A 16,298-nucleotide genomic window follows, 5' to 3' on the forward strand; every position below is an offset into this window, starting at 1 on the left:
TAATGAAATGACACTTTTTTATATGAAATGATACTTTTTTCAAATCAAAACAAACTTAATTCAAAACAAGCGAAAGTTTTTTCCAATCAAATTAAACTTTTTTTCAATAAATTTTTCTCATGGAACTAGGGAGTGAGGCAATAACCTAGAAAACTCAGCGTGGTAATGACAAATTGTTCCCGAGATGATCGGGCTATCATTGCGTTATTGTCTGATCATCTTCCTAGTTTCCGAAAATTTGGGCCAATATTTAGTTGAGGATCATCAAAACTGATTTCATCCAAAAAAGACCTTCGGAGAGTGCTTTTATTATATAAACAACAACAAACCTTTTCACCGGTCGCCATAATCGCTTCTGTACAAAATTTCGATGTTGATTAGACTTTGCTCTTAGCCGTATGTATCTTTCTTTTAACTGGACATTTCAATCACGTACATCGCTCGTTGACGCATTTTACGCAGCTTAACCACGTGAGCTCCTTTTTTCTGCGCAACTAGAGGTTATGTTCGGCGTTTGGGTTCATTTTTATTTTCTGGTGAGCAACTTCTTGTGTTAGTGCCACTTACTTTCTTCACTGCCTGCCAAGGCATAAGTTTCAGAAGCTAAATTTTCCGACTGTAGGACAAAACACCGTTATACTCGTCTAGAACTATTTGTTTCTTTTCGCGATCATATTTTTTTAAAATCGTTTATCAAAAACAGCTTGTCTATTCTTGATAAATCTTAGGGAAATACTGGGTGGCGAACTATTTTTCCTCCAACAGATAAAAAAAAAACGTTTTTCCAATATGGCGCTGATTTCGGTGATGGCATGAAATCAAACGTCGTGTTTGGCGTGGTCGGCAGCACTTCAATACATAACTCGGAAACGAGCATATTTAAACCAACCGGGTTTGTTGTTCTTGAATGTCAATGAAACAGCCTTTTGCTAAGACGAATAATTAAAGAAGTTAATAATATTTAAAATAGAAAAATTATAAATTAGATATGCTTATCTTCTTTCGTCTCGATGCTCTCATTTTTGTCCAGCCATCTGTTGACGTTTGTTAAGTAGGCTCGCCACATGCAGTCTATTGAGTAGGCTTGCCATCTATTGTTGACAACTCAGCAACTCCAGATTTTTTGACTCCCTTGAAAGATTCGTCGTTAGCACCTTTGTCAGTCGTGTTTGACTCATCATTTACTGGCTCCTCGGCCTCGTAGTCATCGTTCACAATACTATGGTTTATACATGGCTTCATGTTGCCATTCGTAAATACCCTTGTGTAATGCTTTCGGTGCTTAAGCATATCTGGGAGATCCTCTACCACGTACCGATCATTGGGTAAAACTCTTGCCACAATATATGGCCCTTTTATGATAGTTCCATTTTTCCTAAAATTTCCTTTGCTTGTATTTTGATGACAAATTTCGGGAACTTAATTTGCCACGCCTCGTATAGCTGTCGAAAAGCGTGACCAATCTAGGTTGTCTTCTTTCTTGAGCTAAAGAATTTCAAAGAATTTAAAGAACAATTTATTTTTATTTTTTCATGCACTAGAAATATTCGATTAAATACCATCACTTTTGGTTCACGAAAAAATGTTCAAATAGTGCATTTATAAAAATAAATGTTAAAGTAAACAGCCTATATATGTAGACCTGACATACATGCTACTTTGAAGGCATCAACAAAATATTTATTAAGAATAAACGACCGTACACACATCACTGTTAACAATCGATAGCAACAAAGATTTTCAATCAACAGAAACTAGCACAACAACAACAGCAACATAAATGAAATATGCGAATGACCCATGATATGCAAATTTTGTATTTATGTATCTGAATATTTATGTTTGTGCACGCCGTGTGAAAACCATTACGCAATGCGCCTTTTAACCTGCAACAAAACCATCCGCAATCATGCTGCAGGCGAATAGGCGCTAGTTGAATGCGTAATATTTTTGGCAATAAACAACAACAACAAGCCGAGCCGAAATAACCAGCCACTCAAACAGCCACGTACGCTTGAAAGCAAACACATAAAAATTCCAACAAATTGTATGCAAAATTAAAAATTCTATAACATTGTCGCGCACGAAATTCTGCATACGATAAACGAAGAAAATAAGAAAATTTGAGAAACGCTACAACAATCACTTTTTGGCTGCAAACAAGCCATCAAACGAAACCACAAAGGAAAAAAATTTTTTTTGTTTTGTTAAACTTTAATACATTTGCCGCACCGTGAGCGTTAAGACCGCGGCATAATGACATTTTTTATATAGATGCGTTTAACACATGCTTATTCATTCCATCGCCACAATCAACCAAGATGTTGCGTTTGTAAATATGAAGGAACTTCAGACTTGGCAATTGAAGTTTATTACGCCTTACCTATTCACATACAACATTTCGCAAAGCACATTCTCCCTATACAACAAAAAACAACTTACTAACATATTTTGTGTCGTATTGCATTGTTATATTGCAGTTTTTAATTGCGAAATATGTTAAAAAATTTACTAACCAGTGGGAAAAATAATTTCACTTGCAAAGTGTGCCAACACTTATGATTTGCTTGTAACAAAATTTGGGAGTTGGCTAATTTTTAATATCAGATGGCGCCAGTGTCGCTCATTCTACCGTTCTCCGTAAAAACACGTGCAATCTACTCATAATACATAAGCTAGTGTTAAACTCATCTATATGAAAAACTGCTTATGGGTCGGGGCTTTTAGTGCGACTATTTTTGTGTATGTTGCTTATTTTCTTTGTAAAGGCAGCTTGACAAGAGTAAGTGAAATTTGAAACAAAAACTTTGTTGCTGCGATAATCGCTGTTGTCGTCGCTGAACTGCGCTTGGTTTAAAAACAGTCTTATTTCAAATTTCGAAGTGCTACAGAAATAGCCTGTATTATCATTCTAGAAAAGTAAATAAAGTTAAGAAGCTGTTTGGTGCTGAAAATAAATCACTAATCTCATCAGAAAAGCTTCACAGAGCTAAGAAGACACCGAGACCGAACTGAATACTCGCGCAATCAATAAAGTTAGGTGGAAAGAGTTGCAGAGCTTTTGTTGAATATGAACAGCTAGCTCATCAAACCATGAGTTTTCCCCGCCAATTGAAATTTAACTAGACAACACTTTTTATACCCAGCTCAGCTATACTTGTACACAGCATATTATAACTTCAATTGGACAACGGTTGGTTGTACAGGTATAGGAGATAGAAACAGACTACCGTATATCAAAATCATCAGTACCTAAAAAAAATTCCATTAAGTCATGCCCATCCGTTAGCACGATAACTTGAGCAAATATTGAGATATCTTCACCAAATTCGGTATGAGGGCTTATCGGCACCCGTAATAGATTGGTGTTAAAAAAGAGCGAAATCGGACTATAACTACGACCACTTTTTCGATATCGAAAATACAGAAAAATGGAAAAAATGAGATAATTCAAAACCGAATAGCACTAAGCTAATGGAATTTGATAGGTGGATTGTTTTTATGACGCAAAACATAAATTCCAAAAAAAATTTGCAATATGGGTGTGGCACCACCCTTATTTAGAAGAAGAAAATTGGGAAGCTTGGCAAGCCGTTAATCAAAAGTCGTTAAAGATATTACATTGCCAAATTATATAGACTGAGTAAAGATAATCGAACTCGGTTTAAAACCACGCCCACTTTTTCTTAAGGTCTAACCTTAACAAAGTTTGCAATAACTCTATGGTATTCAACTACATGTGACTGATATTCTACCTAAGTAGTGGCATGGTTGAGCTAAGAATCAAACTTAAACAAATATTTAAAATGGGGGTGATCCGCCCCTTTCTTTGTTACTTACTTACTTACTTAATTGGCGCTTAACCGTCTAAACGGTTATGGCCGTCCAACAAGGCGCGCCAGTCGCTCCTTCGCTCCGCCAACCGGCGCCAATTGATCACACCAAGGGAGTTTAAATCGTTTTCCACCTGGTCCTTCCAACGGAGTGGGGGCCGCCCTCTACCTCTGCTTCCATAGGCGGGTTCCGATAGAAACACTTTCTTGGCCGGAGCATCATCTTTCATTCGCATAACATGGCCTAGCCAGCGCAGCCGCTGCGTTTTAATTCGCTGGACTATGTTGATGTCTGCGTATAGCTCGCACAGCTCATCATTAAATCTTCTTCGGTACTCGCCATCGCCAACGCGTAGAGGTCCATAAATCTTTCGAAGAACTTTTCTCTCGAACACTCCCAAAGCTGCTTCATCTGCTGTTGTCATGGTCCATGCTTCTGCCCCATATAGCAGGACGGGTACGATAAGTGACTTGTAGAGTATGATTTTCGTTCGCCGAGAGAGGACTTTACTTTTCAATTGCCTACCTAGTCCAAAGTAGCATTTATTGGCAAGATTGATTCTTCGCTGGATTTCAGTGCTGATGTTGTTGCTAGTGTTGATGCTGGTTCCCAAATAAACGAAGTCTTTTACTATTTCGAAATTATGGCTGCCAACAGTAGCGTGGTTGCCAAGGCGCATATGCGCTGACTCTTTGCTCGATGACAGCAGGTACTTCGTTTTGTCCTCATTCACCATCAAACCCATCTTTACCGCTTCTTTTTCCAGCTTGGAGTAAGCAGAACTAACAGCGCGGGTGTTTAGGCCGATGATATCAATGTCATCGGCATATGCCAGTAATTGCACGCTTTTATAGTATATTGTTCCAGTGCGGTTAAGTTCTGCAGCTAGTATAATTTTCTCCAGCATCAAATTAAAGAAATCGCACGATAGGGGGTCACCCTGTCTGAAACCTCGTTTAGTTTCGAACGGCTCGGAGAGGTCCTTCCCAATTCTGACTGAGCTGATGGTGTTGCTCAACGTCATTTTGCACAGCCGTATAAGTTTTGCGGGGAAACCAAATTCATACATAGCGGCATATAGGCAGCTCCTTTTCGTGCTGTCGAAGGCGGCTTTAAAGTCGACGAAGAGGTGATGTGTGTCGATTCTCTTTTCACGGGTTTTTTTCCAAGATTTGGCGCATTGTGAAAATCTGGTCGATGGTAGATTTACCAGGTCTGAAGCCGCACTGATAAGGTCCAATCAGCCGGTTCACGATGGGCTTCAATCTTTCGCACAATACACTTGAAAGGACCTTATATGCGATATTAAGAAGGCTGATTCCACGATAGTTGGTGCATTTTGCAGTATCCCCCTTCTTGTAGACTGGGCAAAGAACACTTAGATTCCAACCATCGGGCATGCTTTCGTCCGCCCATATTTTGCTAAGAAGCTGCTGCATGCGCCTTACCAACTCCTCGCCGCCGAACTTGAATAGCTCCGCAGGCAATCCATCAGCGCCCACGGCCTTGTTGTTTTTCAATCTGGTTATTGCTATTCTAACTTCGTCATAATCGGGCGGGGGGACATATATTCCATCATCATCGATTGCGGGATCGGGTTCTTCATCTCTGCGCGGTGAATTGCTGCCTCCATTTAGGAGAGCAGAGAAGTGTTCCCTCAATAATCTAAGCACTCTCTGGACATCAGTTACAAGGTCGCCGTTTTCATTCCTACAGGAGTTTGCCCCGGTCTTAAAACCTTCCGTCTGTCGCCGTATTTTTTGGTAGAATTTTCGGGCGTTATTCCTGGTGGCTAGCAGCTCAAGCTCCTCGCACTCACGCCTTTCTGCTTCTGCTTTTTTCTTCCTGAAAAGGCGTCTCGCTTCCCTTTTCAACTCACGATAGCGTTCACACACTCCTCTTTTAACGTAGCCCTGTAGGCAGCGTCTTTTCTTTCGGTTGCAACGCGGCATTTTTCATCATACCAGTTGTTTTTTCGTGGCCGCCGGTAACCAATTTTTTCCTCGGCGGCGGTACGAGGTGCTTTGGAGATATGCTCCCACTGCTTCTGTATTCCTTCAGGATGAGTTATGCCCTCAGAGAGCAGGTGTGAGAGTCGAGTTGCGAAATCATTGGCAGTCTGTTGTGATTGAAGCTTTTCGACGTCTAGCTTTCCTTGTGTTTTTTGTTCCTTGTTTTTAGCCGCGTTGAGGCGGGTACGTATTTTGGCTGCAACGAGATAATGGTCCGAATCGATGTTAGGTCCTCGGATCGTGCGCACATCTAAAACACTGGAGGCATGCCGTCCGTCTATCACAACGTGATCGATCTGATTGCGAGTATTTCGATCAGGAGACAGCCATGTAGCTTGATGTATCTCTTTATGCATGAACCTCGTGCTTGATATGACCATGTTTCGAGCACCGGCAAAGTCAATCAGCCTCAGTCCGTTAGGAGAAGTTTCATTGTGTAGGCTGAACTTTCCGACTGTAGGGCCAAAAACACCTTCTTTGCCCACCCTGGCGTTAAAGTCGCCAAGCACGACTTTTATATCATGACGGGGGCAGTGCTCGTATGTGCGTTCTAATTGTTCATAAAAAGTGTCTTTCACCTCATCGTCTTTCTCCTCTGTCGGCGCATGTGCGCAGATGAATGATATATTAAAAAATTTTGCTTTTATTCGGATAGCGGCGAGACGCTCGTTCACAGGCGTGAACGCCAGCACTTGGCGACAAAGGCTCTCTCCCACCACGAATCCGACGCCGAAACTGCGCTTATTCGCATGGCCACTCCAATATATGTCACAATTTTTGATCTTTTTTCTTCCTTGCTTCGTCCAACGCATTTCTTGGATGGCGGTGATGTCAGATTTTACTTTGACGAGGACATCAACCAGCCGGGCATCTGCACCAATCCCATTCAGGGAGCGGACGTTCCAGGTGCATGCCCTCAATTCATTGTCCTTCAAACGTTTGCCATGGTCGTCATCAATAGAGAGTGTATTTATCCGAGGCTTGTTGTTATATTTCATTGGAGTATGGTTTTACGTGGCGGGTCCCAAGCCCAGCGCACAACCCGCTCAGCGGGGGTGAAAATATTACTTGGCACGTTTATATAGCGAGCCGCTTGCTCCAAGACAGACGCCCGCTTGCAGCCGCACCTAGAGGTGTACAGACGCTGCCGATGAGATCTCCCCCGGCTAGCCCTTAAACCGATTATGTCAGAGTGGCCTAGCCAGGTTGTCGCCTTTCTTTGTTACTCTTCCCAAAAAACTTTGAATCTCCCAATCCGAATGAAATTTGGCGTAAACTTTTTTCATCGCTACAACTGCTCAGAATATGAACGAAATCGCCTGAAAGCCACTCCTACATCTATATTTTCTATATAAATCTTATAAAATGAAGTCGCTAAATGTCGTGTACGCACATAACTTCACACAGAATGCTCCGATTTTACTTAAAACGGTTTTTTGCGTTTGAAAGCTTAGCTACGTGAGATGATACAGTTAATATAATTTGAAGGTATATATTAAAGAGGCGTGGAAAATTGCCAAAATGTAGTAGAAAATCATAAAATTTTTGTTTACACAGCTATAACTCATAAACGGATGGAAATTTGAAATATTTATCTTCGTTCTGCATCAAAAAAAAAATACTTGATTCCTTTCTTATACCAGCCAAATTGTTTAAACAAAAGTAACATTTTTACCAATAAATCCGTGTGTGTGGTTGTTCGGTGTCAACTCTGCCCGCAAATTGCTTGTGAGTGAGGCGACACATAGCATTCGCTGCGTTATTTAACTTCGGGAGCACATTTATATGTATGGATGTATGTATGTATTTTCATATAGTCACATACCGACACATCCTCTACCAATAATTATCATTAGTCACATACTGACACACCCTCTACTAATAACTGTCATGCTCTTCTTACTTATACCATTTCCTCTTACACCTTTCCTTCGCTTTCCATATCCGCTCACTTATTAGCTATATTTCCGTAAACAACTTCCAATAAATAAATCTCTTTCTCTTTATTCGCAATTAACAACAACATTACATATTACAGTTACTATTATTAGTTTTAAGCTCATTTTTGTGAACTTAGTTATAAGCATTACAGAAATTTGGAGATCATTAATAAAGTTTCATTCGAAAAGAACGGACTTCTTATTGGCGCAGTCGCACGCGAACTAAATACGCAAAATCCCACTAAGTAAAAAAGTTAAAATTTTTACCAAAAGCAGTTAACACGTCTCAAAATACGGAACGTGTTTTTGAAATAAAGAAAAAGAAGCAGAAAATTGTTTCATAAAAAGTTAAATTTGCGAATTAAAAAAAAAAAAATAAAAAATCGTTCATTAGTACGTACATACGTACCTAAAATCAAATGAATAAAAACTGTATTAAGAAAGTTTGGACAAGTTCCAAAAACATGTGAGTTCGTTAAAATAAATATTTAAAATATTGACTTATACCTAGACATTTTTTGAAAAGTGAATTTTATGAAAAAATTAGATTGCCTATATTAATACATGTACATATGCATACAAGTGTACATGTGAAGAGAAAAAAAAAACTGTAAACGTGAAAAAACTGTAAACAGAAAAAAACTGCAAACAGAAAAATTTAAGCAGAAACGGTTGAGAACAACAGTTAAAGATCATTTCAAAGACATTTGAAACCGAAACGCATACGAATGAGAAAAAGAATACGTTAGTTAAATCGACAAAAAATTCAGTCCTGAGAATATCAGAAAGAAATACCGTTGAAAGTAGTCAAACAAAATTTTCTCCGTACTTTGAATATTCTCTGTGAAAATAAGAACGTTCAAATGGGATATCAAATACTCATTTTCTAAAACAGCAAGAGAAACAGCTTCCGTTTCTACACAATCAAATTTTCATATAAGCACAGTAAAAACTGATAGCCACAACAACAACTTCCGTTCCAACAGAAGCAATTCAGCAAGAAAGTGTAGTGAGTGCTTAGAGCAGCAACTTCCGTTAAACATAAGCGATCCAGTGAGAGAGTGAAGCGAGCTTTAAGAGCAACATCAAGAACGTCCGTTCCAACGCAGGTAAACAAACGTTAAAGTAAAGTGAGTATTGAGAGCAACAGCGACAACTTTGTTTCCAACTCAATGCACCAAAAAGCTCAGTCACTAGTGCGAGCGACAACATACGTATATACCACAACAGAATCTACATAAATCAATGTATATTACATATAAAAAAAAAAAAAACAAAAACAAAAGAAACAAAAAAACACTTTTAAGTATTAACATTCAGTTTAGCGAAACAAGACAAAATTAAAAATGGATAATTTTGATGTTAGTGCTAAATTTAAGCTTATTTCAACTAATCTTAATAGTGTTCCACCGTATGATGGGAATGAAAACGCCTTGCTAGGGTTTGTAGAGCGAATAGATTTGATGATACCAACTTTAGAATCTTTTCCGGATGATTTACAAGTTTTACTTATAGGAAATATAAAAGATAAAATCGTTGGTAACGCTAGGCGGTCATTGTTAATTAATGGCGATCCTCATACTTGGGAGCTAGTCAGGAAAGTTCTAGTAGATAATCACGGAGAGAAAAACTCTGTTGATGAAATTATTGATAAAATTAGGTCTTGCCGATGCGAATCAACAATAGAACATTTTTATAATCAACTTAATACATTATTATATCGTTTAAATAATGGCTTGCAACTCAGTAATACTAAGATTGCTGGTATTAATTATGAAAGTAATGGGCGAATTGCTTTGAACTCTTTCAAGCACGGCTTACCAGAGCCAGTCAAAAGTATTATAGTTAGTCGAAATCCCAAAGATTTGAAAAGTGCTTACGATATTATAAAATCTAATGGGTACTTAAAATATAATGATCGGAATAGCTTTTTTAATAATAACAATAGTAGATACAAACAACAAAATAGAACAAACAGATTTTCGAGCGAGTTGTACAATACAAATAACAGTAACGTACAAAATAATATGAGTAACAAAAACGACTTACAATTCAACAACAATGTTAGCAGAGGTCATTATTACAATAATCATAATGATGCCCGTTTTCAACAACAATTAGGACAGCATAGTAGGAATGGCTTGCATCCAAATGCTTCAGTACAGTCGAGGTTATATTCTAATAGCAGTGGTCAAACAAATCGATCACAAAATCCATATCGTGAAAGTTCTTTTATTCCGAATACTATTAAAACGCAATTTAATGGAGATCCTGGGCAGGCAACAGTCGAACCAATGGAATTGGGTGTTAATGAAAATAATCAGGATTTTCAACTAGCCCCACAAGAAAATTACCTTATATAGTTGTACAAACACGTATAAAACCACTTAGATTTATAATAGATACGGGAGCAGAATTTAGCGTAATTAATCCCAAAATATGCAACCCCAAATATGAAATAAAACCCACAGTATTTTCATTGCGTGTTTTAGGAAGAAAAATATTCACAACAAATGAATTTAGAATACCGCTTTTTAAAGAGTTTAATAAAAATCCCTACTTTGTACATTTTGTAGAATACCCTTTTCACTTTTATTTTGACGGTATTATAGGGAATAACATTTTACTTAATCTAAATGTGATAATCGATTATAAAGGTAGGAAAATAATAACAGAAAATGCAACAATACCTATATATTTTAATGAAGATGAAGAAATTTCACTAGAAGATTACACAAAAAATGAAGACTTGCAGATATTTAGTTACGAGGAGGAACTAGAAATAAATCCAGTTGAAAGGTTTCCCAAACATTTAAATTGTAAGGATAGAGAAATTTTGACGACAGTTTTGAATAACTACCAGGATATTTTCTATAAAGAAGGAGAAAACCTACCTTTTACCACCGAAATTCAGCACAGAATACTCACTAAAACTGATACCCCTATATATACCAGACTCTATAGATATCCCGTAGTACATCGCGCGGAGGTAGACCGGCAGATTAAGGAAATGCTAGCCCAAAAAATTATCGTTCCCAGTAATAGTCCATATAATTCCCCTTTGTGGGTTGTACCCAAAAAGGCAGACGCAAGCGGAAAACCTCAATGGCGCGTAGTTATTGATTACCGGAAATTGAACGATCAGACTATTGATGATAAGTTCCCAATTCCAAATATGCAGGACTTATTTGACAAATTGGGAAAATGTAGCTATTTTAGCACTATCGATTTGGCGAAGGGATTTCACCATATTGAGGTACACCCTAATGATAGAGCCAAGACAGCATTCTCAACAGCAGACGGTCATTATGAGTTCACGAGAATGCCTTTTGGGCTGAAAACGGCACCAGCAACTTTTCAGCGATTAATCAATTATGTTTTAAGGGACCATATAAACAAAATTTGTGTTGTCTACTTAGATGACATACTAATTTTTTCTACAAGCTTTGATGAGCATATTCTTTCTATTAAAAAAATTTTCGATACCAGTAAATGCCAATTCGCTGATTTAACCACAAAATTCTTAGGGCATATTATTTCAAAAGAAGGTATAAAACCATATCCGTCAAAAGTAAAATGCATAGAAAATATGAAACCCCCAAGGAATGTTAAAGAAATAAAACAATTCCTTGGAATGACAGGATATTACCGCAAATTTATACGGGACTACGCAAAAGTAGCTTACCCTATGGTTCGCCTGTTGAAGAAAAATGCGATTTTAGACTTCCAAAATATTGACTTTTTGAACGCTTTTAATACTTTAAAGAAACTGATAACCAGCGAACCAATTTTACAGCCTCCTGATTTCAATAAAAAATTCATACTCACGACAGATGCATCCCAATTCGCTATTGGTTGTGTGCTAAGTCAAAATAGTCACCCTATATGTTACGCTTCGCGAACTTTGTCGGATCACGAAATTCGATATTCTACTATAGAGAAAGAAGCTTTAGCTATGGTTTGGTCCGTGAAACATTTACGTACTTATTTATATGGGCGAAAGTTTGTTATACAAACGGATCACAAACCATTGACGTGGTTGCATAACATCAAGGAGCCAAACATGAAACTTCAGAGATGGAAAATTCTTTTAAATGAATATGATTTTGAAGTAACATATATTCGAGGAAAAGATAATGCAGTTGCGGATACCTTAAGTAGATTTTTTGACCAACTTGATGATAATTTAGAATGTAGAGATATATACAACAACATAGGAGATGGTGAAAATAAAATCGAAAGTCAGGAAGCGGTAGATGATGACTTAATGTCAGTGGATGCAACGGCGCATAGCGCATTAGAAGATAACTTAAAATACATATTTACAACAGAGAGATGCATTAATTGCTATAAAAACCAAATTTATTTGAGCTATGGCCAAGAGGAAAAATTTTACATTAAAATAGTAAACAAGAAGTGTCAAACTCATATTATAGTCACTGAAAATTCCGATTTAAAAAGTATCATGCAGAAGTGTCTAATAAATAAAGGTGTTATGTGTATTTACTGTGAAAGTACTGAGCTTTTTGTAAAATTTCAGTATTTGTATGTAAATTTCTTTGAAAATAACAACCTTAAGCTTTACAAATCAGTTGTAAAACTTAACGAAATTACAGACAAAAATGAAATTTTAACAATTATAGAAAACGAGCACCAACGTAACAATCATAGAGGAATACAGGAAGTTTTCCTTGAATTGAAGAATAAATATTTTTATCCAAAGTTATATAAACTGATAACGTACTTAATAAATAATTGCTCAATTTGTCAAATAGCTAAGTTTGATAGAAAGCCAGCCAAAATTCTTTACCAAGTAACAGAGACGCCCACTCATTTTAACGACATTGTACATATAGACATTTGGTTTCCGTATAGGAATACCATGTACCTCACAACTATCGATAAATTTTCAAAATATGCTACCTTTCATAGAATTAATGACAGAAATTGGATAGCAATTTTAGCCGCTTTGAAGCAACGAATCCAATTTTTAGGTAAAATGAACAAAATTGTGTTTGACAACGAAAGGTGTATTTTACACAGTGCTGTTCGTTTGTTTTTAAAAGAACAGAACATTCAAACACATACGACAACAGCATACCTAAAAACTGGAAATTCTGACGTAGAGCGACTTCACGGAACTTTGAATGAACATTTACGATTAATGGAAGCCGATATTCAAAACAAAGATCTAGATTTAGACGAAAAGCTTTTTAAAATTTTCATATCTTATAATAATACTATTCACTCGACAACAAGGAAAAGACCCATAGATTTTATAATAAAAAATTTCAGTAAAGAATATATTGATGAACTGAGTAAGCTATATGAAAAAGAAAAAGCCGAAAGAATTCAAAAGTTAAATAAAACTAGAGATCAGGAACCAAAGGAGCTCGTAGATAATATTGTTTGCAGTAGACAAATTGCTAAAAATAAGCCTAAGTATAAAAAACTAACTGAATATAATAAAAATGGTAATTATGTTACTGATAACTCAAATAATCGAAAGCCTAGATATTATACGACACAACTAAAAAGACGTTACAAATTTCAGGAGTAGTATAAGCATTAGCGTCATTATAAGAGATTATTTCAATTCGTATAATTAAGGTTCAGAGATGTGCTTCTTATTTACGAGGACGCAAATGTCTTAGGGGCGGAGGAGTCACATACCGACACATCCTCTACCAATAACTGTCATGCTCTTCTTACTTATACCATTTCCTCTTACACCTTTCCTTCGCTTTCCATATCCGCTCACTTATTAGCTATATTTCCGTAAACAACTTCCAATAAATAAATCTCTTTCTCTTTATTCGCAATTAACAACAACATTACATATTACAGTTACTATTATTAGTTTTAAGCTCATTTTTGTGAACTTAGTTATAAGCATTACAGAAATTTGGAGATCATTAATAAAGTTTCATTCGAAAAGAACGGACTTCTTATTATATCATATCAGCTTGACATATGTATGTATATACATATTTATGCGTTGTTGCCAAGTTAATGCAACATAAATGGTTAAGAATGCAAACATCTCTTGAAAGATACTCTTTCATTAAAAATATTGAACATTTCCTTAAAATGCTAAAACAAAAGTTTTATTTTTTGGTATTTTTGCATGTGCACTAAGGAAATTTAATTCTTCAATATATTTTTTATGCTAAGGTAATCCTGGAATGTGTTTCTACAATATGGCTACCAAATGGAAGCTGTTTATGCGTACTTTGTTACGGGGCATTTTTCGTAGCCCTGGGTGACTAGGGTCTCAAGATATAGGCCAAAACGTGGGCCCGTGTACCCCTAGACAGAGTTTATACAATATGGATAACAAATGAACTGTTGATAAGTGCTTTAGTACAGGGTAAGTTTCACACCTATTGGTGACTAGGGTCTCGAGATATAGACCAAAACGTTGATCAGGGTAACACTAGGATATATGTTTACATCAGGGGTATCAAATTGAAGCTGTTGACGTGTGCTTTAGTACAGGGTAGTTTTCATACCTATTGGTGACTATGGTCTCGGGATATAGGCCAAAACGCGGACCCGGATACCTCTACAATGTGTGTGTAATATGGATATCAAATGAAAGATGTTGCTGAGAGCTTTAAAGTAATTTTCATTGCGATATTCGATTTAGTCGCATCAACCTGGCAATACTGATAAATATGCATACGAAGCTGAAATAAAGACATAAATTAATAATACCCACATACCTATTTACATACGTGCTATTCGATTTGCCTGAATTTTGGTATATAAATTTGCCTATATTAGTATTTGCGGTCCTTTTTTCCGAGAAGTAGACCAGAGACGGACTGGAACTGAGACTCGGAGTGGAACTGGGACGCAAAATGCGACTGGAACAAATTAGATACCACCGTCTTAGACTGGAAATAAGCGATGAAGAAGAATGAGAGGAACTAGGGATAAGAGAAAAGAGGGAAGGAGAAGGAGACTGAGAAAGAGATAGAGTGAGTCGAAAATAGAGAGAGATGAAGCGAAAAAACGGAGGGAGGAGTGAATAAAAGGATTTAGAAATAGTGAAGAGGGGGAGGGCAGATTTAAACGGAAAAAGCTTATTGAAATGTATGCAGATAGACCAAAATTAGGGCAGAACAATGTCTGCCGGGTCTGCTAGCTTTATATAAAAATGAGTTCAGAATAGAACAAGTATTATTATTACACAGCCTTATAACACTTAACCACACAAAGCAAACAACAACAGCGTTTCAAGTGCACAGCTGGGTATGTAATGTTCGGTTTCACCCGAACTTAGACTTTCTTACTTGTTACAACTGTATTTGAGAAAATGGCAAATATATTTGAAAAATGTATTTTTTATTATTTTTCCATTTGTTCTGAAATACATTTGCTCATTTTTTTAATATGTTTGCCTATTTCTCAAACACATTTTTCCCTTTCACAAAAACATCTGCCCTTTTCTCAAATACAGTTGTAAAAGATGTTTTTCCCATAACAAGGAGTAGGTTGAACTGGCCGGTCCATGACGACCCACATGGACTGACTGAGTCCGTAGTGTTATAAAAACAAAAGGTAAAAGGTAATAACAAAGGGTAAATGAAAGCAGAATTCTCAATCTTATTCCCGCATTCTGGCCCTTCTTTAGATTCATTGTGCTTGAACTTTCAGCCCACTACTGTATACAGGGGCTTTGAATGTAATTAGGTACCTCGTTATTATTTTAACTCTATATGAGGTGATTTGTAGGCACGATGGGAGAGTCTCTGCTTTCCAGAGCGACGCATTCACAGAGAATTTGAACGGACTTTTCATCCTTCAGCTCAAAAAAGCGGCGGATTTGTGTATCCGTTATATTTAACTTACATAAGTGATATCGTAGACTACAGTGTAACGTGTAGCACGCAGTGAAAATTTGTGGGTCTTCACTGCTTAGACTAATGATTTATGCTCCCTGATGCGCGGTAATCTAAGGTAAAAAACATGTTTTTGGCTTCCAGATCATTTTGAATGCCAATGCATCCGTTCACTAGCTTAGAAGTAGTTGTGTAAGACTGCAATGCACTTAAGGCTGCCTGGCTGCCTGACGTAAGTAGTGGGGATACTCGCCGAGTCTAAGCTTACCATTTGTATCGATTTTTTGAAGCTCGGACCATAACACTTACCATTTCCTGCTTTTTTTTCATTCTGATCCATCAGTAAATCAGACCTTTGAGTCAGGGTTAGTATACGTATGCCCTGTCCCATAGAATTCTGTCCTTAATTGACAGAATTCGTTGAGTTTCTTAGCATTGAGGCCCCTAGTTGCAATTTAGGATTTTCTATGAATTTTCTTATTACTACCTCATTGACAAAATTCTTTTCGGACCGGCCACTCCACAATAGATGGCATAACTCAATTGACGGACGCAATCAATTTGCTTGTTGGCACGATATGCACGAGACTTTAGAGCACTACTTCAAGGTATCGCAATAAATGTTAGATATTTGCAAAGGCTACTTAAGGGGGTCAAATAAAGAA

General features: G+C 37.1%; 1 protein-coding gene and 1 non-coding gene across 11 annotated transcripts in view; both read left to right on the forward strand.

Annotated features, from left to right (window-relative positions):
* Positions 1 to 16,298, forward strand: part of LOC137237551 (uncharacterized) — a 1,245,508-nt gene that overhangs the window by 1,210,916 nt on the left and 18,294 nt on the right. The window lies entirely within an intron of this gene.
* On the forward strand, positions 1,396 to 1,494 carry LOC137238989 (small nucleolar RNA SNORD116). The gene has a single exon (XR_010949274.1). It is a non-coding gene; the product is annotated as a small nucleolar RNA SNORD116 (small nucleolar RNA).

This window comes from Eurosta solidaginis, chromosome 1 (assembly GCF_040869045.1).
Source record: "Eurosta solidaginis isolate ZX-2024a chromosome 1, ASM4086904v1, whole genome shotgun sequence".
Classification (NCBI taxonomy): domain Eukaryota; kingdom Metazoa; phylum Arthropoda; class Insecta; order Diptera; family Tephritidae; genus Eurosta; species Eurosta solidaginis.